This window comes from Myiozetetes cayanensis, unplaced genomic scaffold, assembly GCF_022539395.1.
Source record: "Myiozetetes cayanensis isolate MyiCay16 unplaced genomic scaffold, myiCay2020 scf9, whole genome shotgun sequence".
NCBI classification, from domain to species: domain Eukaryota; kingdom Metazoa; phylum Chordata; class Aves; order Passeriformes; family Tyrannidae; genus Myiozetetes; species Myiozetetes cayanensis.
Window position 1 is genome coordinate 14315892 of NW_026088185.1, and position 25086 is coordinate 14340977.

Genomic DNA, 25086 nt, shown 5'->3' on the forward strand with positions numbered 1-25086 from the left:
AAAAAGGGCCAGGGATTTGTGCAATAATTCAAACCCCCACAAAAGTTACAGTTGTTTTCAAAGAATAGGAGCAAATGTGACTATTAGCAGAGGCTGTCAGTTTTACATAAGATATATATAAAGCAGATTAAATCAGCATGTAAACATGAGCATAAACCTACATACATTCACTCTTGTTCCTGCTGAAATCCAGTTAAAAAAAACAAAAAAAGGAAAGGTATTATAAACTGGGTAGTGTTCACTTACCTATATACCTATAGGACTTTGGTTGTGGTTTATGGACTGGTTGTTTTTTGGGTTTTGTTTGATTTTTTTTTTTTTTTGGCTTCTGACTTTTTCAAAAAATACAGGGTCACTAAACTTAAGTGTTTTCTGTCCTCCACAAAGATCCCTTAAAATTACAGATTGTTTTATCTCTTCTAAGTATTTATTTGATTTTCAAAATTATATATACATACACGTATTCCGTAATTGTTACTTTTTCTGTAAGATTTGAAAGACCTTCAGGTGATACATAGATCATGTATGACTTGCCCTGGACAGGGGACATAAGGTACTTATCAAAATTCAGCCCTGCTATTGCCTCTCCTTTTATTCCTGTCCACTATAGCGAAAAGCTTTGTATGCCCTTCCAGTAAAGGACGCAAGGCTGGCTAGCAGTCAGTGTGACAGAAGGAAAGCAGTGCAGCAGAAAATTGGATAACAGGATAAAAAACACAAGGACCACAGGAAGCCCATCAAAACTGCCTCCTCTTGTCAAAAACCAGACAAGTGACAAGTACAAATATAAAGTATTATCCACAATTCAGTATTTCTAATGATATCACAATTACAGTCCTGCTTCCTATAGGCAACCACTTAACTTTTTAGGCTTGACCTTACAATCGCAAACCAAATGTGGTGTGACAAAACAAATCTGTGGAAGAATTGTTTGCAGTCAGACATCTGACTATGCAGTCCCAAGCTAACTTTTTTTTTCCTCTTTTCCCTTAGAAAAAAAAAAAAAAAGTGTTTAAAGAGTATCATTCAGTCACTGATCCAAAAAACATGTTGACTTAAGACCATGTACATATTTAGTGATTCCAGATCGTGCATCGAAGTCAGGCAATTTAAATTGTCTGCCAACAGTTCAAGACTGTGGCTAATTCATTACTCACACATCTCTAGTTGGAGTACTAATTTAAACTCATGTATGTCATATTAATTGTAATCTTGTTTCAAAGTGACAAGATAAATTTCTCAAGGTACATAATATATTATGGACATAGGTCAAAACAAATGAGTGTCTAAAACAGATTAACACTAAATACATGCAATATGTCATGTTTGTAAATTAAGAAAGGATAAATTACATTAACATTTAACAGATTGTTCATTATACTTCATCTATGCTTAGGCTTAAGTACACTAACAGATACTCTTCCTGTATATAAGGTCTTCTTAAGCAACTCATACAGAATATTTAGAATTGCATACTTGAAATACAGAAGCAGCAGTTCCCAGATCCTATAAAGAACACAGTGCTACAGGATAAACAAACTGGCATCCTTGTTGTAGTTTCTAAGATTTATTCTTATCATTAGTAGAAGTATTACAGAAAAATTTAAACATATTCCCTGATTTTCTTCTTCCTTCCTGTTACAAGATTACTCAAATATGTTGGAGATAAGTGGTTTAATTTAAAAGCAGTCCTGGAGCTTTTCCTAACAAGGAAAGCTTTGAGCTGCTTCATCAGTTCAAGCACCTGAGCAACACATTGCTATTGCTCTTACAGAGCTCTGTGTCCTGCATCCCCAACAGCCACTGTCATGTGGGAACAACCAGCCCCAGGACACGCACTGCCCCTCGTTCCCTCTAAATACAAACCCTTTGCCCGGTTCACAAACTCACAGGAACAGCTTTGGCAGTGATAAAAACCAATGAAGGTGTAAAAGAAATGAGATGTAACTGTACCTGTGACAGCAGAATTTGTCCTGTCAAGGAGTGTTTGTTAATATTCCTATTGTCACAAACTTACTGAAAGGGAAGAACAAATTTCTATATTCAGTAATGTTTAGAAATGGGACCTTTTGTAAAAAGCTGCATATATATTTCCTGTATTCAAAATATGGGTTTGTTATTCATTATAGGAAGCATATTTTATACCTCAGCTGCTCTCCAGTTTTCTGGTTGATATTATCACTTAAATACTCTTTAAAATACATTTTCCTTTTCTGGGGGCTGTTCTTCCAAATGCATTATTCAGTTACAAAATTAATTCCAAAGAAACCTAGATTAGGAGTCCAGTTTACACAGAATTTATCAGACAAAAAGAGAAAGAAAACCACTTATTATATCACAGTAAATAAGTGTTTCATATAATTGCAGTTACATCTGCACTAAAATTTCTAGTGGCTTCAGTTGTATTTCTCAGCAAAATTTACATAGAGACCAGCTCCCCTACACTTTCAAAAGCAATTATAATCCTATTGATTCAATGAATCTGTCTATATAGCTAAAAATAAGTAAGTAGGAAGCCTTAATACAACTCATGTTTCAACAGATTCAGTGAAAACAGTAAATATTTCAGGTTGAAATCACTGATCATGCTGATTTTCTCAGACAAACTGTGGGTTTTTTCTCCTTGTTATGTAAGGATTCCATAGATAGACTGAATAATAATAAAAGGATTGACTTAATTCCAGATGACATTTTAATTCATTTAATTTTAGTCACTCTGATGATAACGCTGTAACACTGCTTTCAGATAAAGAAAGTCTACTGAGAATTATGTACTGAATGGAGGCTTTTCTATCAGTAACTTATGATATCATGTATCTATTTATTTATACAGAAGACTTCTATAGACTCATACTCTTTAATTACTGCCATTTAAAGATAATAATTTAAATTTCATTGCTTTTGTCATGTAAATGTCATTCCTTATCTAAATAAGGTCAGCCATTTAGACATATTTGTTTTGATATATGTGTCATCTATATTCCATTACACTGTATTTCATCTCTCTCTTAAGGCATCGTGATGCTTCTCACCCTCCTTTCCTATCCACCCTGACATTTGTCAGTAGGATAGCGGCATTGTCAACACAATTCATGTATCAGTCACTGGTCACTGTCATCTCCTGCTACTTCCAAGCCCCTTTTAAAAAAACTCTACAAATATTCATGGAAATGTACAAATGCTGGTCAGAACCAGCAACAGCTCTGCTGTGGGACAAAGGAATGAAGGAACAGAAGTGGGTGGCATAAATCAGACTGCATTGCTTACTAATGCAGAGGTCAGTACACAAGGGTGAACAACTTTTCCTTGTTTGCAGACCTTGTTTTTACCTGGTGGCAAAAACAGAAGCAAAACTGAAGCCTTTGCTGATGCTGTTTGCTCAACATGGGTCATTGGCATTCAATAAAATGGGCAGTTGCCTCAGTGTTTCCAAGGCCAATGGAATATTGTCTCATTCCTCAAGTCTGAACCCCCTGTGTAACACAGCTGTGGGGATCACTGTGATTAGAAATACATTTGCTACATGTTCTGAGTGTAAGTCGTCTTTTGTAGACATATCATTGTCTGGTTCATGGGGAATCTCATCTGGCTCCCACAGGGAAGAGATCCTCCAGTTCTTTTGAGACTTCATGGTCAGATTACCTCATGTTAGTACCGTCTGTCAGACACTGAGTGATTTTCTCAGGAAAGCTGTGCCTACACCACTCTTCCTCATTTAAGAAGGTAATGTCAGACTGACACAATGACAGAAACACAAGCTGGAAGACCACCTTTGGAATCAATAATGTGCAAGACAGAAGAAGGGTCAGCACACATAGGAAGGAGACTATGGAATATAAGATGAAATAATTATAAAACTGTCTAAAAGTCAGTACATAGTTAAGCAATCAGCAAAAGTGAAAAAAAGACATCCAAAACTAGAGTAATCTTGTTTCTCAATGTATTCTTTTCCAATCCTCTTTTGCCTGAAATGAAATCTTGTGGCATTATTTTTTTGCCATATCAAGACTTACATGTAAATTCAACCTGATAAAACAGTCTAAAATATGCTTGAAAAAAGAAGTGAATTTAACTTTTTTGGAGGTTTAGGCAGATTTTTTCATTTTTCCCCCAATGTTCTCTGGTTGTTGCATAGTAAGTGGGGAAACAACACCTGTGCAGATTGTTTTATTCCTTTAAAAAAACCCTTCTATCAAATGTTTCATGTTATAAAAGATACTTCAAGGACATAGTGTGATCCCTCATTATTGCTGTAAGGACCCTGATGAAAAGGCAAGAAAAGGCTAATGCCTTTAAGAGCAGGGCAAATTTTTTAACTTAAAAAATTAATTTGTCTTTCCAGGCATCAAAATTTCAATCAAGTACCTTTCTCAAACCTGCCGAAATAAATGGAGATTGCATACTGTATTTAAACAAAAAGAGAAAACAGGGGTCAGAGATTGCAGCAATAGTGACAACATGTGCAGCTTTTTTTCCCCAAGAAATTCTTAGATCTTGACATTTTGAAGGCAGTGAAGCCATTTCTCTTGTTTGTTGGTTTTAGGAGGATTTTGAACTACACTGAGCAGATGCTAAAACAGATGGACACTGTCTTTTGGAAAAGTGGAAAAAATATCTGATTAGAAAATGTCATGCTATTGTTTCTTCTTATTTTTTCCAGCTGAATAAGCTATGAAAGGACTTTGCTTTATGTCATAATTGAAAGAAAATATAAATGCTGACACTCCCTTAGTCAATACTACATAAATTGCCAGGTCCTGGCCTTGCTCTACTACTCCTCTTCTAACTAATGATCTCATGTTGTGCAGCCCCAGTGTCCTCTACCCCTGGGGAAGAGCATTTCAGGGTGGCAAGAGTCACAGAGGACTGTAGCTGGAGTCAGAGCCATCTCAAATGGGAAGGAAGCCGTATGGAGACTGTGAACCCTGCTCTGACTGGGCACAGTGGCAACAACCTACCAAGCTGACGTGTTTGCTACATTTTGTTCTTTTACCACCTGGGCTACTTGTCCTTGTGGGAACCCAGCAGGACTGGGAGAAGAAAAAATGAAGAGATGCTATTCCTCACCTCTCGATGGTATCTTTACTGACTACTGCTTGCCCAGAGGCTGGAGGTGCTGCTGCTCTTCATGAAAGCCTCCTAAGAGATCCCACATGCCCTTCCTCCAGCCCTGCATCAGTCAAACTGCTTGCCATTCAAAACTGGTGCATGGGGACACCTTTGTGTCTTGCATACAGCTGTTTCACCTGCACATTCAATCTGCTTGAAAGCAAATTTATGTTGGTCTCTAGTCTAACTTGCATTGTAGCCAAAGGAGTCTCCTAACATTGGAATTGTATAGTAGGGGTTACGTTGTGAACAGAGCACACAGGGAGAAGGGGGATTTGGTCTGATCTGAGTTCTGATCTTTCCTATTCTGTAGACGACTCATCTCTCCGTGCTTTATCTGTAAATTAGATAATGGGCTTTTCAATAAACCAGGAATTTTCTCTCAGGCTGCCCAGTAACATTGGCTGGTGTATCAGGTGATGGGAGAATTCTCTGATCTGTTTCCTCCATCACGCCTGTTCCTTTTAATGACTGCTCTTTCTATTGTACTCTATTCCTCTGAGGTTTGATTTCTACCTCTTGCTTCCAAATAACATGAGAAACAATTGCAAACTGTTAGAATCAGAGCCCTATAAATAATTGAATATGTGCTTGATTGTCTGAATAGGAAAAAGATTAATATTAAGACAGGATGGAATAAAACTCTGAAAATTCAATTATATATACAGCAAAATTCTTCCCTCATATCTAAATGGAATGCTTTGTTTCATATTTTTATGTTTTTAAAAGCTAACAGGAGATATCTATTTATACAGATAAATACAATTTCTACAAGAAAAGCTGTTCTGATGTAGAGACACTTTGAGATTAAATTTTGCAGCAGGTTCTTTTAAGATTGTGTGATTTTGGAGTTCTGCTGTTCTTTATTGAAAACGATCAAAATTAATTCAGGAAATGCTATGTTTAATTCCAGTCAGTAATTTGGGTTAAAAAAAATTCATCTCTTGTTCTTCTTTGTGATGATTTAATTTGAAAAATTTTCTTTAGTTCCAAGTATTTCCTTTGGCAATGTAGAACTATGCTGTGGATGGACTATTCCAATGATCTTTTCTGAGGCAACCCTGAAACACATTGAATGTGCTGTCTGGAGGCCTTTTAATTGGATGAGGTGCATGAGCTGGACTAAAGTTCTGTGTTCAACATCATAACAAGCGAAAAGTAAATAGTGAATTTCAAAATTTTACACTAAATCAGTGTGAGTCCTGCAGGACTGAAAAAATGAAAATATGGGACTTCAATCTGTGAATGTAGCATATTCACTTTGGTCAGCACCTTCAGATGCATTAAGGAAGTCTTCTGGAATTAGGCACTGGTAAAGACATATGCTCCAAGACAGCAATGAAGGAAATAAAAGTGGAGTGAAAAGAAAACTGCTTACCACAGAAAACATGCAGTGCCAAGTATTGATAAACACAAGAAAACCTCCCAATCTGATTCCAAACAACATCATTCTACTCTAGCATTAGGAAGTTGTATAGAGAAAATGAAAAAAAAAGGTATATTTTTGTTCCCAGTGTACAATGTCCAATTCTACTGCACTGAGCAAAAAAATCTAGCACATTTTGATAGCTCGTGGTGCTGAGTTACAAGAATTTGTATAAATATTTATACATGTTAGTCATTACTAGACAACAGATACTTTCAGTGAGATATATCCCCAATGGGATACAAAGAGCATCAGATAATAATGTTCAAATCTTATATTTTTGCATTAAAACTCGACAAAAGAGCAAAAATATATTAGGTCTATACCAGAGTAAAAGACACAGTTGTTTTTTCAAGTCACAGCATCAACTTAACCTTGAAAGTTTGTCTGGACCCATACTTGAAGAAATACTAGAGAGCATATGAGTGGTACATAACAGAATCCCATTTTCTGTGACGTTTTATTAAAAAGGAAGAGATTCAACTAGAAAATAAAAAGGTGGTGGGGAAAATAAAAAAAACCTCCAGAGGTAAATATGCACCCTTGTTAGGAAAAGGAGAGGCTCTAATCCTCATTCATTGCAGAACATAACCACAAGGACTTCTATTACTGTATCTTTATTTATAAAAGAAAGTAAAAGTCATGAACTGTTTCAAAAGTTGGGATTCTCACACTCAGAAATATCTGAGTGTGACAAGCTACAGACAGACCTCAGTGCTACATCATGTGGTGCTGAAATTTAGAAAAAACAAAAAGAGCTCTGCTCTTTTGTCAAACCAGGACACTCTGGGGGTTGTACACCAGCCTTGACATGACCAGAGTAAGGCTTAAGAAACTATGAAGCAAAACAGATCGAGACTCAGAAGTTCATGAACTGGTGTTTGCTTATGCAAACTGGCATTTGAAAGAAAAATAGATGAACTAGGGTGTGTAGAGAAGCAGCTTGGCACAATTTGCATTCTGCAAAACCTGGATTAAAATTAATGGGCTACTTTAAATCCTGGAATGCAGCAACTGAGTTTCAGAGGCTGAAGTACAGTGGGACCATTCAAAATTTCCACAGAGCAGGGTAAAATTAGTTTAAGGCTAAAATGCATTTTTTTCAGTCTTGTCAATACCTCCTTGCTGTTATTACTAATGTTTATATTGTTATCTCACTGAAAGTGCTCACAATTTCACAATTTTCTTAGCTTCAAGAAATTGGAGAGTTGTGGGCTTTGAATGGTAGAAAAATAGCATTTGTAAAATCCTCTCTTTTATTACACGGGACCTATTTTGCTGGAACAAACAGAGCATGTCAAATGTCATCAGTGGAAGAAGATTTTAAGCTTTGTCTGGGACAAATTTTTCCAAGCAGGAATAGTTGGCTTTAGCACTACATTTGTGCCAATGTAGTTAGTATCCGATCCAATTTGGATGGAAAGTGTCTGTTCCAAATGTTCAGCAGATGGAAGGGTGGTGAGTAGTCACAAGAAACAGGTTATTTCTATTACAGTAAATTGCTTGGAAAACCAGGTATTCCTGCACTGCCACTGACAGATATCATTATAGCACAGAGTGTCTGTAAATCAGGTGGAGTACTGTCCACTCAAATGCAAGGTCTCTCACTCTGTGCAGTGCTGCTTTGTAAAAACCAGTTGCTTTCCAAATGCTCTGCTCATTGCTCAAGGCTACAGTTACGCTATAAGGAGTTTGCCTGGCGCGTTCTGCCATCCCTTCAGAGCATGGTAAAGCTCATGGATTAAAAATGGGAGTTTGCCACCATAAGGACTTTATGTTCAGGCTCCTCTGTGTTTCACTGCTACTTTGAAAATTTCTTATATGAAGGAAGTATTTCATAGTAATGTTGCTGCTGCTTTTACTGTTAAAAATAAAAGGTACCAACAGGATAGGAACAGAATTAGTATCTTTTTCTTTTCCGTACAGCCACTTATAATTCTCTCTGCATGAGAGCTGCCACTTTGACTCATGCAGTCAGAGTTAATATACCACTGTAAAAATAAGAGATAACTGAGACAGCAGGAAGTGTTCCAGAAAAGCAGTCTGATCTTCACATAGATTCTTTTCTGCTGTTTCTACTTGGCATGCTGTATTTTGCAGCTCATTAGTTATCATATGTTCACTTTGCTCTCTGATTCTCATGATAAATACCTCTGGTAAAGAAGAGCACAGCTCGGAGGATCTGCCTACACATTTTGGGTACACTGAATAAACTACTTTTAACCCCGTCATCCTCAGTTCCAGCTTGCAGTTGCGTCTTTGGGATCCTCATGTCATACTCACTTTGGTGTTATTTATTAAAAACAAAACCAAAAAACCCGAACAAAAAGGCCCCAAAATCAAACCAAACCAAACCAAACCAAACCAAAAAAACCCCAAACCCACAAAACAACCAAACACAAAAAGCAGGAACAAAACCCTAGCAATAACATAATCAGTTTTAAGCCAATAATTGACACTACTATTTCACAGGTCTAGGCCATATCCCTCACACTATTTGGTACATGCAGTGACAAATACAGCAAATTCTATAAGGTTGGAATATTCATTTAACCCTGGACTCCTTCACTGGCTGCAGAGTGCTCAGTTTCATGGGCCTTTGTCCAGTTCTATATAGAGAAAATTCTCAAAGTTTATTCAGGAATATCAAACCCAAGTCTCTGATTTCTTCTTGTCTGAACAGGGAGGAATTTTATGTTTTACATTTTCATTTTTAGAATACTTCAGTACTTTCTTCTGTGGTATTTGATTGGAACTTTATATTAACTTTCTACAGTTCTAGCATGGTGCTCTCTATGACAGCAGGAAGACTTTTACCTGAGCATACATCAGCCATTTAAAGTTTTCTGCTGCTGGAAGTACTGTTGCCACAGTGATTCCATCCAAATAAAGCCAAGGAGGGGTGTAAGCATAACTTGGAGAGTAGCTGAAGGTGCAGAGTGGTCATTACAAGGCATTCTTCCTGCTTCTGTTTCTGGAAAATCATCACTGGATGACAGATATACTACAGGCTTAAACCATAGCAAGAACATATTTTAAGGACAAAATATGCCCAATTGCCATTTCTCTGTCCTCTGGCTTTCTTATGGACAGATCCCCATCTCGATAGTTTTGTTTATTCCTCAAGTTTAGGTAGGGAGTTTCTCAGTGTTTACATAAAGCTACAGTAGTGTCCAGCATTGTCTTTCCATAGATCCTGCATGTGGAGAGCAGCTGCAGAAGAACAAGTTTGAAAAAAACCTCCAAGATTTATATTCTGATCTCAAGAAGGCACAGATTGGGTTTTGATCTCCTGTGGGTCACCTTTTTTTCTATGTGTGCTTGTTCCTCTTAATACACAGCCACAAATATATCTGTATTTAAGCCAGTTCTTTAAATGCCATGAGAATTGGATCGAGACCAGTTCCCACAGACTTGATAAAAATGGAAAATTAGGAACTGGGAAGGAATCCAATGTATATGAATTATGCTTCTTCACTTCCGCTGGTTTCCATTTACAAAGAGCCAGAGCTGATAATGCCACTCTGAAGATTAAAGAGTCTAGCACTCCAGTGGAACTATTTTATACTCTATCTCCATATAATTATTACTGCTAGTTCTTTAAAAATTCACAATAATAATTCAATATGAATAATTAAAGAAAATAATGTTAAATTCAATATTACAATAATAATTCCTTTAGGAAAATGTACAACAAAACTTGATGTCCTCATTCAAAACATTTTCCCTCTTGCTGTTGTTCAGCAGCTCTTTTGTACCTTTAAGTGCAAGCATTAGGATTTATATCTTTGCCAAATTTCTTGAATATTACGATTCTTTACATTGCAATTTTAGATACCCATAGAAATAACCCAAAACTTGTCCAGCTCCTCATCTTCACGATATCATCTGTCATGTCATATCAGAACCACTGACTAATGCTGCCTTGTGAGAACATTCCTCAAATATTAAATAGTTTGTAGTCTGCCAGAGAACTTTGTACTTTCAAAACGATATGACTAAGTAAATTGTTCAAATGTATGAAAAGCCTTTTGAAACTTCTTAAGGGATTAACTTAATCCCTTAATTACAAATTGAGCAGGAGATATGGTTACCCATTTTGAATCTGAAATACGTGTGTAAATGTCTAGCAACTGCTTTTACCCAAGAACTCTGTTTTATCTCATTCTTTTTAGAAACAGTGTTCTGACATCATGATGATATTTTAAATAGATGGTATATCATAACGACTAAATGAAAGAAAACACACATACTGTCTGTCAGAGCAAAGCATCCAGAATCTAGTTATTAATCTTTTGGCTGTTCTTGTGGTTCTCCAGATGTTAATGTTTAAATTTAGATGTCCACCAGCATCTGTGACACTCCAAGGCTCATATTTTGGTGTGAAGCTCAATGTGTTGATGGGAACGCCAGAGAAAGTCTTCTACATGGTCTCTTGTCACCGAATCTGATTCTATGCAGATTCCCTATGATATGGCTCATTTTAATCTGAACCCAGAATAAAAATAATCTTTCATATGTTTTCTTAGTAACTTACTTGGTTCTTGTACAAATGCCAAATATTTTAATGAGTCTCCTCACTTTTATGAGTATTTTTACTGCTTATGCTGATGCTTTGTTGAGACATACCTCAGAAAAATAAAGGAATCCCTTGTCTCAAAGATCGTAATGTAAAATACATGACTGGTGTTACAGCTTTTGTAACTACCTACAGATCCTAAGAAGAATAATTTCTCCAAGATCTGGTGGTGAAATAGAATCCATGGGGCTTGTACTCCAAGTGCAATGAAATATCAGCAGTGCAGTATTGCAGGTGTAATATCTGCACATAACTATTGACAGCCTTTCCTCTGAAATTTGCCTGATGGCAGAATTCCACTGTGCTCTCCTCTTTTTAGTTTCTTTGTTTACATTAATAAATTAAAACAGGTCACCAAAACATCCAGGAGTTGTATGTTTTTCTAATAACAGGTAACTGTTATAGAAGATTTGTCATCATTGTCTGAAAGTTTTCCTAGAATTTATTCTAGGATTTCCCTAGCATTTATTCTAGGATTTCCCTAGCATCCCTCATACCTTCAGAAAAAAACCATCTAGGCAGTGCATACAGATCTCTAGCATTTAGCCAAAATTCATCTGTCTCTTTGTTAAAGCTGCTATTGTGCCAGTATTTTGGAAGATAGCAATCTCTAGCATATATAGGAACATATTAGATCATTGTTCAACTTTTAACTTATCTGGAAGCACTGTGAAATGCTTTGCAAATAAGGGAACATAGTCTTAAATAAGGGAACATAGTCTTAATGTATTTCCTGCATAGATTAGGAGCAAGTAAACACAGCAGTTTGTAGAAGGGCAAGTCTTTTAATGCTGTGTCTTTACAGCATAAGCAAAGTCCAGGAATTTACACTCATGCTTACAGAAGCCTACCATAAGATCCCTAGCTGAGAAGATAACAGGTAGCTTCCTGCACAGATCAAAATAACTACCATGAGATGGATTTCAGACAGTAGTCAAGGGTTCAACAGGATCCTGTGTAACACGGCAGAGAGGTGTTCTCCTGTGCTCCTCTCTTGATATGTGCGTTTGTGATTGGGCTGAACTGTTGACTAGCTCATCTTTTAGTTGTCCTTGTGGTTCTCCAGATGTTAATAATTAAGTTTAAATGTCCACTATAGAGGCAGTATCCAGCAAACCAAGGAATCTCTGGGAAAAAAGTAGCAGGAGAGAAAAGGTAGAGAAATCCCAGTCCTCTTCTGCCACTGAATTCCCTGGAGCCAGCTGGAAAATTAATTTTATTTCTCATAATTTATTCCACGTGACAAAAAGGCCTCTTTTTATAAACTGCAGGGGGAAAAAAACTAAAAAGAAAAAAACAGGGGAAGAGGAATGTCCTATAGGAAGAAAAAGAGAAGTCTATTAGGGGATCCTGGAAGGAGAAAGTAATACATTCATAAAAAAAAGATAAATCAATTCAATTTGAGCAGACAAAACTGTAGACAGGCAACATCTACATGAAATGACTGTAGAAAGAGTCTATTAAAGGTTTTATGGTAATCTTTGGAAAGTGGCCATAACAGCAGGCTCCAAGATGGGCTTTTAAACATTTTGGAGGATTTTTTAGTCACTAGTCATAAGAGATTCCCAATATTTACTTTGTGAAATTCTCCTTTATAGTTGTAGGGGAGAATTGGTCAGAAATGCTTCTGAATTTAACCATGCCAGTGGCAGATTAAAATTTCTCATACTGTGAAAGCAAACCTTCCCACTCAGGCAAAAAGATATGATGATTCAAGTTCCAAAGACTGGTCAAATAAGGAGTATAAACATGTTTTAGACAAGTCTCTTTGTATAAATTAAAAATTCTGCTCATGTCTCTGCCAATGCATCCTTTTCCAGGAATATGAAAAAGAGATCTTCCAAATTTGGCTTTGCATGTTTTTAGCAGCTTTTTACAACTGGATCTGACACCCAAACTGATACCATAGCTCTGTTTTTCTTCACTGGGTTACTGCAGATTGATGACAGATTGAAAAACAGCTTTATATGGAAAGAGTTTCAAAAAGCCTCACAAACTGTTAGCAATTTATTTATTTTTCTTCTTACTGTGGAAATGTTTTGGCTCTGTATTGCAAGGTAGCATCTTTAACTGGCATCACTCAGCCAATTTCAAGCCATGTGGTTCTACAGGGAAGCTCCAGCAGCCCCCTGAGCAAGCTCCAGAAAGGGGTCCCTTGAACACACATATGAATTCACATTCATATCTTCATAGAGCCTCTGCTATTTTCTCAGTAGAATTAAGATTTAGACACCTCAAATCACCTGACAGAAGTCAGACATGAAAGAAATATATAGTAGGGAAATATTTATGCAATCTATACCCATACTGTGTAATCAAAATCCAGTCATTTCATGTGCTCTTGGTGAACCAGAGCCCATTCCTGCTCTGTCTGCAATGTAGCCTTTTTTTCCCACTGTTTGCCATTGGATTTGTTCCCATGGCACCTGAACAAATCACTGGCCCTGAGCAAGGGCGAGAGCTGTGGAGGGGAGGAGTATTTGGGTAGGAGAGTTCCCCATTATGAGTTGCTTCACGTGACAGCCTTGCAGCTGATGGATGCACAGCTCCTGCCCTGGAGCCAGGCTGGGGTGGGAAGGAACACTTACTGTTTTATTTCTTGTGACAAAACAAGAAGCAAACCAAGTTGCTGTGCAAACAAAACGCTGCTTCTAACCATAATAGCAAGATACCATATACAGTGACATCCCAAGGGGAAGTAGCAGCATTTTCTAGATCTTTATATGACAATGTGAGAGGTTTTATCCTCAGTTACTCAGAAGAGAGATATTGAAGAAGGAGTCAAAAAAATGGGCATATGCATCATTAATTTTTACCCATAGAGTTAAAACTGACCCCAGGGACCAAGGCCTCAGTGACTCAGGTAACCTCAGAATTAAATCAGTAGGCTGTTTCTCAGATCTAATCTCTGTCAAGACAGGTGGTTAATGGGCTAGTGTTTTCTGACTTTGACCCCACACCTATGCTGAGATTTCTGCTTGCAGATGTAAAGACACTCTTAGCCTTTGTGTTTAACTTCTTAGGTATGGCTCAGAAATGGCCACTTTTCTTTTTCTTAGCATTATATATATCTATGCATATCTGTTCTAATTAACTTTTCTATTCTACCATCAATATGTTTAATATATTTCCTTTAAAGTCGGGTCTTTGGAAAAAAGTGTTTCTCTAGGGCTTGATTCTTTGACATTCATCTCTTTCTCTAGGGATCAACACATAATGCTTCCAAATATGTTAATTAATTTTTAAGCTCTTTACTTTATTTAAATACTTTCATTTTGCATTTGCATAAAAATGAAGAGTTTCAACACCAGACAGGCTAACTCAGGAGCATCTTCCCAAAGAAGTGGCAGCTCCAGTGCAGTGGTCCTGTTTCACAGCTCCAGCCCAGAGAGCCCTTCAAAATTCCCTGAGAGCTGGCAGGGCCTATCATGGAATCACAGAATCGTTTAGGTTGGAAAAGACCCTCAAGATCATTGTGTCCAACCATGAATGCTGGGTACATGGCATGGTGGTGGTGGTAACAAGAACACTGTGTCTGAAACTGAGCTTCCTCTGGATGAAAACAGCTGTCTGTCCTAGGGAAAAAGTAGCTTTGGCTGGTGTCAGGAAAAGCAACTACAATTTAAAATGTAAATAAAAATGAAGTATGTAACTGTTGATCAGTAAACACCCTAAAAGGTCACATGTCAGAGCTGTGTAGACAGAAGATGCACAAATATAACTTTCTGAACTCCTTTAAAACTGGAAATAATCATAAATAAATGTCTCCACACATACTGTTCCTTCAGTATGACTTTCCAGTTAGCCAGTTGCTCATTGCATGCAGCAGCAAGCTCAGTCACTGAATTGCCTTGCCAGGTTTTTTGGGGTTGTTTGTCTCATGTGTCTCACCTTCCTCCCCTGAAAATTCTCGTCCTTGCTGCTGGGTGGCCCCACAGCCTACTGACATCTGGGATGCATCACTGCATATTGAGTTCCCTGGATTTAACACCAAAATTTAGCAACCAATGTTCACACAATTGTCTGTGACCCACGTGCAGAAACTTAAAAGCTTTTGAAGACAAGGCAGTAAATGGTAGGGAAGGAGCTTGATCCTGCAGGGCACCAGTGAGGATTATTGTGTACATTTCAATAAGGCAAATGCAATCAATGATGTAAGAAGGCACAGACTAACTTATTCTTGCATGATTGTCCCTCCTACCTCCCAAGGATGCATGACCATGATTGTCAGAGGCAGATGGAAGAACAAACAGACAAGCATTCATCTGCACAAAGAGAATCACGATTCAACTCCTAGTTCCCTAAATGTACTCATTCACTACCCACAGCTTGAACTTCTTTTTAACCTGCACGCTGGCAAACAGGCAGGTGGAGCTCAGATGAACTTCTCCTTAGGGCACAGGGATCTGCTTCATCCACATGTGACATGAAGTGCAAATCATCATGTCCCCTGGGATGTATCACACAAGGAGCTGCTGGCTCAGAGAAGACAGGCTGTGACATCAGTCACATTCCAGCCTCAGAAAACACTGATTACACACCAGATTTGCAACTAAACAAGACCAGTGTAACCCTCATTCTTCAGATGAGCTGTATTTACATGCAGGCACATACTGAAGTACCTTTCTAAATGAGATAGACAGAAAAAAATTAATTTTACCATCTAACACACATTTTTACCTGCTTTTTACTGCATAATTACTAAAAACTCATGTGTGCTCTTGGAAGTTTTTTCCGATGTACTGGTTCACCTAATAGGGCTTAAAAACTTTGTGACAAAGCTACTCCTTTTCATCAAGTCCTCAGCTTGCTCTATTTCCTCAATAGCACTGAACACTGACTTGGAAGGTAGATAAGAGAAAGAAAAATACTTCCATGCTGAAACACTGCTTTCATTGATGTAAAAACTTGGAAATTAAGCAGATTGCCAGAAGGTAGGGATAGATCTGAAAGCTAAATGCTTTCCAGTACTTTCAAACATAAATATCTGTTAGATGAAAGCACAAGACAAGAAAAAGAAAAGAGCATATGGTTTCAATGCTGTCTGTGAAAACAATGCCACTCTTGAAAATAGTTAACTGATGATCCCTCTGAATTAGATCAGACATCTTCCTGCCACTGAGGGGAAGAAGATGTGATAGTGCATGCCACACAGTATTGGATGAAACAACTTATATATGTAAATAAATTATTTTACTGGTTCCAACAGCTATTTTTATAGGCATTTTTGTGTTTTATTGGTTGCTCAGGAAGAGGAAGAAATGAGATAAAAGGACTGTAGAAAGACACAGTTAATGTCCCCAAACTGGATATCCTACAAGCTGTGTAAACTTTTTATGTTTAAAAGAAATGGATTTAAAATGTTTTAAATATTGGTATTTCAACAGATAATTTACAAGAAGCTTTTTTCTGGTTTTGGTTCTCATATCTAACAAAGAGTTCATGAATCTCTGCAGCCCATCTCTGAGTTTGACATGTTAAAAAACAATGGTCAATCTCAGATTTCTTGCCTAATGCAAATATTCCCAAATGGAAATGTCAACTAGATTACAGATAGAAAAGCACTGGACAAGGTTTCTGGGAGAACCAGGCAAGACTGCACTAGATCAGGATTTTACAAATTTTAGAAATTGATGGTGACCCACTTTTGGGTCACCATTGAGACCCAAGTGTGATATCTCTGGATCTTCTGACCTCCTCTGGCAGGAGGGAAGAAAACCTGCACCTGATTTTAAATGTTTTCTCTTAATCCCCTGCAACCTCGCAGCTGTCTGCAAGAACTGCTCAGCCTACAGTGGTTATGGCACTGGCTTGTCTACAAGTACAGGAGTCCCTTGAAAGAAACCACTATTTAGGGCCTGTTTTCACACTTCTGCCTTGACAAAACTGGTCTGCTGCTAAATCACTCTGGTATAAAATCCTGTATGCGCCTCTGTGAAGCCTTTTCTCATCACAGTCCACAGTATGAGAACATCTCATCTTATCAAGCATATTGATACAATCTTCCTGAGCTCTACACTACCTACAGGATTGTGTCAGAAGTTTGGAGCTTCATTTTCCAGCCACAACGAATGTACTTGTTAGCTGGGGTGAAATCACTTGTAGGTTTTTGGTTTGCACCTGAGGGCAGCGCAAGGGCTCAGGCATCTGCTGCTGCATGACTGGGCAGTTTGGCAGAGATTCTGTCAGCCTTCTCAGCCCATGGGTTCTCCAGTGTCATTCACAATGTTTTTCCTGTGATACTGAATGGTAAATAAAACTTCATCCACCAAACATACACACTGAGGTCTTGCTTTGCATAGGCCTCCACCAAACCTTTTGACTACCTTTAGTTATTGTAAGGAAAATACGGAATTCTCACACGTGGCGTTCAAAAAGATTCCACCACACTTTTTAACAGGGAAACAACCAGCCCAACAACTGACAAAATTAAAAAACACTCTAGAAGCCCAGAGACACCAGTATAGTGTTTGGGCCAGATTTCTAGGTAGAGCGTTTCCTTGCGGAACTAGGTTTACATGTTATCAGTATTCATGCTATTTACATCATCGACTGGTAACACACGTCCACTATTACAGCAATGTGTGAAGCCCTCTGCTTGAACAGAGGGGATAGATGTAAAGGGGTTGAAAACACAACATAAATCCAAGCTATTTGTTGTGTTAGAATAACATGGTAAGGCTGGGAAGTGGAGAGGAATGTAAAAGTTGTTATCTTTATTTCTATATGCAGCTCAATGTTTACTTATGTAGATACAACCATCGTTATTTTTCATTTCTTATGGATTAGTCAATAATCTCCCAAGGGGTGGTAAACTTCAGCAAAATCAACTTAGTTCTACCAACTGCACTCTTAATGAGCTGAACATTTACTTTGGTGTTTCCTTGTACAAGTACTTTTTCGTAACAGGAAGTCTCACATTAGACAAGAAAAATGTTAACTGGAAAAATATAAGCTACACTCTGTTTTGGCAAAGACCTTGAAGTCCTTGTAAAGTAGCAAAACGATGTGGCTGCAGTTTCTTCCCATATCTGAGTGTGGGAACTATAAATAGAGACTAAATGGAAGCATTTAAAAAAAAAAGAAAAGGTATGAAAGAGCTGCACATGATCAAAGAATGAAAAGGGACTTTACATCTCGACACACTCGGCCCTGTCAAGGGGAGGTAGCTTGATCACAGAGCAAAGATCAGAGACAACATATACAGATGGCTAAATTGCTCTCATGATTACCATAGCACATTCTTCTTTTTCTCAGAGTTGCTTTTACTTATTCTTTGAACATAAATCCATTACTTTAACATTAATTTATGAAAAAACATTAATATAAGTTTTTCATCAGTAATCTGAGGTTTTCAGCTCACAGAGTCTCATGGGTCCTTTATGCTGGATTTAACAGGAAATTGTCCTCTGATGAAAACATAGCTGCAGCAAGAGTGAAGCAATCCCAAACAACTCATGGGAGGTGAAAACATAAACTGTATTTTCAGCCTCTATTTCTGTCTTAAACACAGCAGCTAGGTGAGCTCAATCTGTTCTCTCCATGATGCGAAAACTGAGATGTTGGATACTTTCAGGAAGTGGCCATTAACTTGGATTCTGAAAAAAATTGTCCATGTCTATGCAATGTGAAAGCAATATCTCCTGCATTTCTGGGGGTTGTCTGCTGGGTTTTTTTCCTGAAATTAGCTTCTCTTGTTCACCTTATTTTGAAATGTTGTTGATTTCTTAATGTTGAATTCTTACAGTTCTGCTTTTTTTGTTCCCCTCTAATCCCTTAAGATATAAACCCAAAATGTTATACTTCAGGCATTTAAACCCAAAGCCTTTAATAAGTGTCATGAGGATTTAAATAATGCTACAGGTTTGCTTTTTGTTTTAATTTTCTCTTGTCCTCTTAAGTGCACCATACTGATTACCTTTGAATTCCTAAAGGACCTCTCACAAAGGAAGTTCTGAGTCTAAGGACAGAAGGCCTCTCCTTTTTATAGGCCACTATCTGAATGGAGACAGGAAAGAGATTGATATCCATGGTCTTGTATTGAAAAGATGGTGCAAATGCTGCCATTAAAAATGTTAATCCTCTCTAGCAGCTGCATTTATTTAGGGAAACAACCCCTGTGGTAGCAGGATCTCTTACAGAGCTTAATCTTTAGTGAGGAATGATGACAGGGAATTTCATTCTGCACTTCAATGACTCTGCAGTGGAAGACCACAGAGCCTATTCCACTGTATTCAGAGTAACTTGGATTTCCTCCTCTTTCTTTTGGAGTATCTGGAAGAGGTTCATTCTAACTAGCCCTTACTCCAAGAAGTCAGCATTTCTTGATGACTCAAGGAGAAGCAAGGAAAATTCCAGTGTAAGAAAAAAACTCACTCACAGAATGCAAAATCAGTTCGATTTGCATGCATACATTTATCTGACTCCTTTAAAACCTTTGCCTAAAACTCATGGAGTGATCAGCATTGTAAGAATATATAAAAGAAATTTTAAAAAGTAGAGAAGTAACCAACAAACTGAAACCCTGAGAGTAAGAATGAGACTCTCCTTTGGAGGACAGTTCTGTGTTGACTAGTAAGTCACAGCCTATGTGGTTCATTCCTCTTTAATCAGAATTGCTTGTTGATTTGGCCCTTTCTTTTTGGTATTTATTGGTAACAAACAGAACACCTGAATTGGGGATGCATTACATTAAGACACTGGATAAATACTATAACATATTGGTCAATTATCAACCTTATTTTCACTCCAATGAAGCAGTAGAAAATCTACACTATTATAATAACAGCTATTTGCTCAGCAGGTTTACTTAATGGAATTATAAGAATTAAGAGAGAAAACCCTGCTGCCTTAGCACAGCAAGAAATAATTCCCATGGCTTGAAAAAGAATCTGAGAAGATAAGACTGCTAAATATGGCAATTTACTTGAGTAAAGTTCCTAGGAAATTCATATAATATCAGCTGAAAGCACTGAAGGCACAAATACTAGTTAAGACTACATGTAGTTAGATGCTTATAAGATGACTTCCAAGAGAGCACTTGTAGAATGACACAAAAATAAAACCTAGAATGGTTCTTTCTCCTGTTCATACACTTCATCTTCATGAAGACAACAGCTAAATAGAGTTGTATATATAATTAGTAATTGGCAGTTGTGAATACATTTACACAAGTATAAACTTATAAATATTGTAATACTTTTAATTAAAGTCATAAGGAACACAGTCCTGTCTGTATTTCAGATGTCATGCAGATTAGATTTACCATCATTTTTAATTTTGCAATAGGAGAACAATAGCAGTAACTTAATGAGATTTTTCTTTCCTGAGGTCCCCTGTTCCCTCAGGAACTCTGATCTACACTGAAAAATGTGATACTTTGTAGATGTTGCGTAAAGTTTATGATTCTTTAGTATAGGTGTTTTGTTGTGTACACAACTGCCACCCTACAGGATAATTTTAGAGTGTATAGTTCAGAGCCTTCAACTCCCTGACAAAATGAAACTTCGTTTCAACAAACAGCACATCCACGATTTCCAAGCACTTCCACTGAAAATTTATTGGACTAGATATTAGACTGCACTCTGGTTTATGACAGGAAGCACTGTGTCCCAGAAAAAACCAAACCAAACCAAACCAAAAAAACTTGTAAAAAATATTCAAAATATTTGCATATTGTTAATGTGACTCACAAGAACACACTTGAGTGTCTCGGGAAAATTATGCTAATTTTGAAGCCAGTGCATTTGAAGTAGGGAAATGTGAAAGACAAAGAAGATGCCAGCAGGGAAGTCCACAGCCCAGGCATGGACCCACAAGCACAAACCATCATCTAAATCACAAATCAATGCCATGTGGGAGCTGAGCTGTTGATTTCCTGCATGACACAATAGGGATTTTTTGGCCAGAATACCGTGGTGGCTCCTGTTACAGACCTGGCACAAGGACCAGGACCATCATCACTCAGTCAAAGGAACACTCCTCAGGAACTGCAAAGAAGCTGAAATTTTACATTAAAAAATGGATGTTAATGTCCAACTCTGCCTAGGAACACAAGAATTCATTTCACTGTTTGCCTGCAGAACCCAAGACTTCCTAACCTTTTTCCCTGAAATCCTTGTAGTGAACGCAAAGGTAACTAAGAAGTTAGAGTAGGCAGAAAGCACTCTGCAGTGTATCAGCAGAGTATCCCATAGAAACAGATTAGCAGCTGTTCTAGAAAACCAAACAGGCCTTTAAATTAAAAGCAGCTTCACTTTGAAGCCTGTGAATAAAGCTCTTTTGGTGCCCTTGAGATGCCTTTCTCTAAACAGAGGTTCCCATTGTGACATTCCTGTACAGAGCAGTTACAACATGGGTTTACTCTCCGTTTGATAAAGTTGCATGCTTTAAGTCTGACAACATTCACGATACCTTGCTGCCTATCAGCACTTTGAACAAAGATTTTTTTTCACTAGAAGAGAGTGCTGATGCATTATTAATTAGGAATAAAAACCACAGGTTATCAAATGGTATTTTAGAAGTTGCTCCCAAATACTGAGTTTTACAAACCAAAACTGAGATTTCATAAGTTTCTAGTTGAGCATTAAACATCATTTGAACAGTGACACTTCTGCAGTCAGTCATGATGCAATCTAAATAATATCTAAACGAAAATTCTATTATTTCTGTTAGGTGTATCCCATTGTTATTCTTACTAATCCCCTTCAATTTGAGAACCAAGAGTTCAGCAACTTTACATAATGAACATTAGCTAATAACATAAGGTTTTGTTTTCAGAAGAGTGAAAGAAAGACTGTCAGGGAATATAATAATGGAATAACTATCTGTTGAATAGTCCATTCAAACTAGTTATCAAATTATTAATAGACATTAACTGAGTCTTCTCATGGCAAACTTTCAATGATGTCAGTGCTGTTATCCTTAGCTGATAAAAGATATCACATGTAAACCACTGGCTTCAATTAGAATTTGTAAAAAGCACAGAAAAAATGTTGAAAAGATATTTAGGAACCTTATTTTACATATTTTTAGTCCCAGCTTCTTTGTGATCTACATGAATGCAATTTTGCTGAACATGGGAGTTGCTTGGATTTGGATTAGCTAATTTGCTGGATTAGCTAAATCACACTCTGGACATGGCCCTATCATCTATTAGTTGTGCAGAGGACCTAGAGAAATACAAATCCTAATTTAAGCACTTCCTGGAGCTTAAGCAAACCCAGCTGCTGTGTGATTGATTTGTGCCTCTGTTCACTGTGGGATGGTCCTTCCAGGCAAAGCCCAGCCAGATGAAGGATCATTTTGATGTAACTGTGCTGCTGATTCTTGACAACAGGCAACATCTGCCTCCCCTCTCAAGTTCCCAGTGCTCACCCCTACAGCAAAGAGAAAAAAACCTTGTCGAGGTCCTCGCTGACCCCAGCAAGCAGGTTAATGGTAGCAACCAACAAGATTCTGTTTTCCTTTCAGCAGAAAATACAACTTCTGAAATAGCTCAAAGACTACAACATAAAAAAATAAACGCAGTTCTGTGTAAATGAGTGACAGTAGTGACTGTGGGCGTCTCCAAGTCACCATTTCATGCTCATCTACAACCTGGCTTTCCTGCTACTTGAGGTGTCTCTGTACTACCATGAATTGCTTGGTGTAGATATAACACCTTGCTTCAGACCCTCACCTTGAACCAGCCTGAGACACTTATCTCTGCTGCTGCCATGGCTCTAGGAAACAACAGGGAGCTGGGGCTCTGATGCACATCCAGTTGTGGCAAAAAACATTTCTTTACCTTAGTTTGAATTTTTAATGCCCCACTGGAGCACGCTCCCAGACTAACACATTTCATTTTTTCCCTGAACAAAAGCTACAGTTCTTAGTCTTGTGTGGTTAGACCTGTGGTAAACCAGCATTGTCTTCTGACTGTGTCACTCAGTGGACTTAGTAATAGCTGCTCAATTCTCTACAAATTTGCAGGTTTTGGTATGCACTTTTTTATAGAAAGTGCCAAAAACATAGAAATCAGGTCAATTGAAATTTCAGCATGTCTTTGCTTCTCTTAAAGCACTTACTTAGCAAAATTAATGGTCTACTGCTGGTGGGTAAATGAAGCCCTCATTATGTTATCTATCACCTCTGTAGACTTCTTTCAATAAACACAAGACCTCATCCTTCTTCGAAAATTTCCTGTCTATATTTTTGTTCTTGGCAAATTTGGACGCTTTTATAATCTATTAAGCAAAGTTCCAGATGTGTTTGCTGACACTTGAAAACTCATAAGTAGAAAACGTTTTGCTCATAATAATGTTTACTTGATTAGATACATTTTTAATTAAAAGTAGCAGAAGACATTAGGTCAGAGAAATTAAATAACTGCCTCATTGAATGATTTATTGGAAAGATTTAACAACAATATTTTACTCTAGTAATGGTAATAGAACCAGTTTCCTGTTTAATGTATGTTTTCAGAGATATTTAGCCCACAAGTATTTCAGAACTATCTCAAGCACAATATCAAGATTTTATGGAGAAGCTGTACAGAAATAATCAGAAATTTCAGATTTTAATTACAAATACATCTTTTTCCCTTCTAAATCTATGCAAGCAAAGTTTAAAAAAAAAAAAAAAGCTTCATTTTATTAAAAATGGAACACTGAACAAATTAAATAATTTTGAGGCAATGGTGTTATAAATGCCATCACAATTTTTAAGGTAAAGATATAGTTGAAGCGATAAGTTACCAGATTCTAAGAAGAAAGGTTTTGAGTAAATATTGAGAATAAATCACTACTTCACAATTTATTTTTGCATATGTTCTCTGCATGCATTTTAATCAGGCAAATTATTTTAGTAGCCAAATATAATATGCAAAATCAAGTTTCTGTTGTGATGAAAAGATCACTAATGCATTACTTGAGTTGATGAGTTTTATTTCTAAAGGCTTTGTCGTCATGAAATCATCCTTGCCAAATGAAGAAAAAGCTACCTTAAGCTCATGAAGGGTGAATCCTTCAGCAGCTACAAGCAGGTTGTCCCCAGATGCCATGCATCCATTAGGTTTATCTCAGTTTTCTTTGTTTAACTGTGCCCCACGCATCACCTGATCGTTGGTATGAAAAAGATAAAAAAAAGCCCCAAATGGTGAAATCTTTTTCACTGATTTTGAATCACAAACATCTGAAACATAAAATTTAAGGTGGTTTGTTGCATTTCTCAGCAGATCCTAAAACCAATGATGACCTTAATGCCAAACGGTTCTGTAACCAGCAGGAACATTGTAAAGTCAGTGAATGAAATCACTTGCGCATTACTCCGGCTTGCATTACCAGGGCTGTTATCTCTTTGCAAGCTTTCATTGCCACAGTGATTCCAAAATAAAACCCACTTCACAGCCCACTTTTAATTTAAAGGAGATTAAAAAACTATCTGTATGAGGAACATACCCTAGCTCCATAGCTATTTGTGCATAGAAAACCAATTTAAAAGCAATAGAGCAAGCTGGCAGTGGTACAATATAATAGCTCCTCATTTTGTGATACTACCCAGAAGTCTTGCTCAAGCAGGATAAACATTCTTCAATGGTTGTCAGGTATCTGAGTTCCCCTGAACTATGAGAAATTTTGATTCAAGATCTGTAGTAGAGACTGCAGACAAGATGGAATATTTTATGGTGCATGACAGCTCCATCCTGAGCCAATTCTTTTGACATTTCTTCAGCTCCAGTGTGGACCTGACAAATTAATACCCTGGGCAGGTTGTAACTTCGAAGTTAAATGCTCAATTATTCCAGTTGAATGTAAAATGTTTTCATAACATGAAGCACCTGTGAGGCAGTAATTCATTTACAAGACTGCAAGATAGAAGGTTTAACATCAGTCATGCAAATGGCATTTTAATCTTTTCCCATCCCAAACAGAAATAATTGTAGGGCCTCCTGGAAATCAGTAATACAATCATCCTCAAATGCTTTCCTTTT

General features: G+C 37.4%; 1 long non-coding RNA gene across 1 annotated transcript in view; it reads right to left on the minus strand.

Moving 5' to 3' along the window:
• The window catches only part of LOC126652829 (uncharacterized), a 100712-nt gene extending 76573 nt beyond the window's left edge, over window positions 1-24139 (minus strand). The window contains exon 1 of the long non-coding RNA XR_007632064.1: window positions 24097-24139. This is a non-coding gene — a long non-coding RNA (uncharacterized LOC126652829). The remainder of the gene's footprint in view (window positions 1-24096) is intronic.
• Between the last annotated feature and the right edge of the window lie 947 nt (window positions 24140-25086).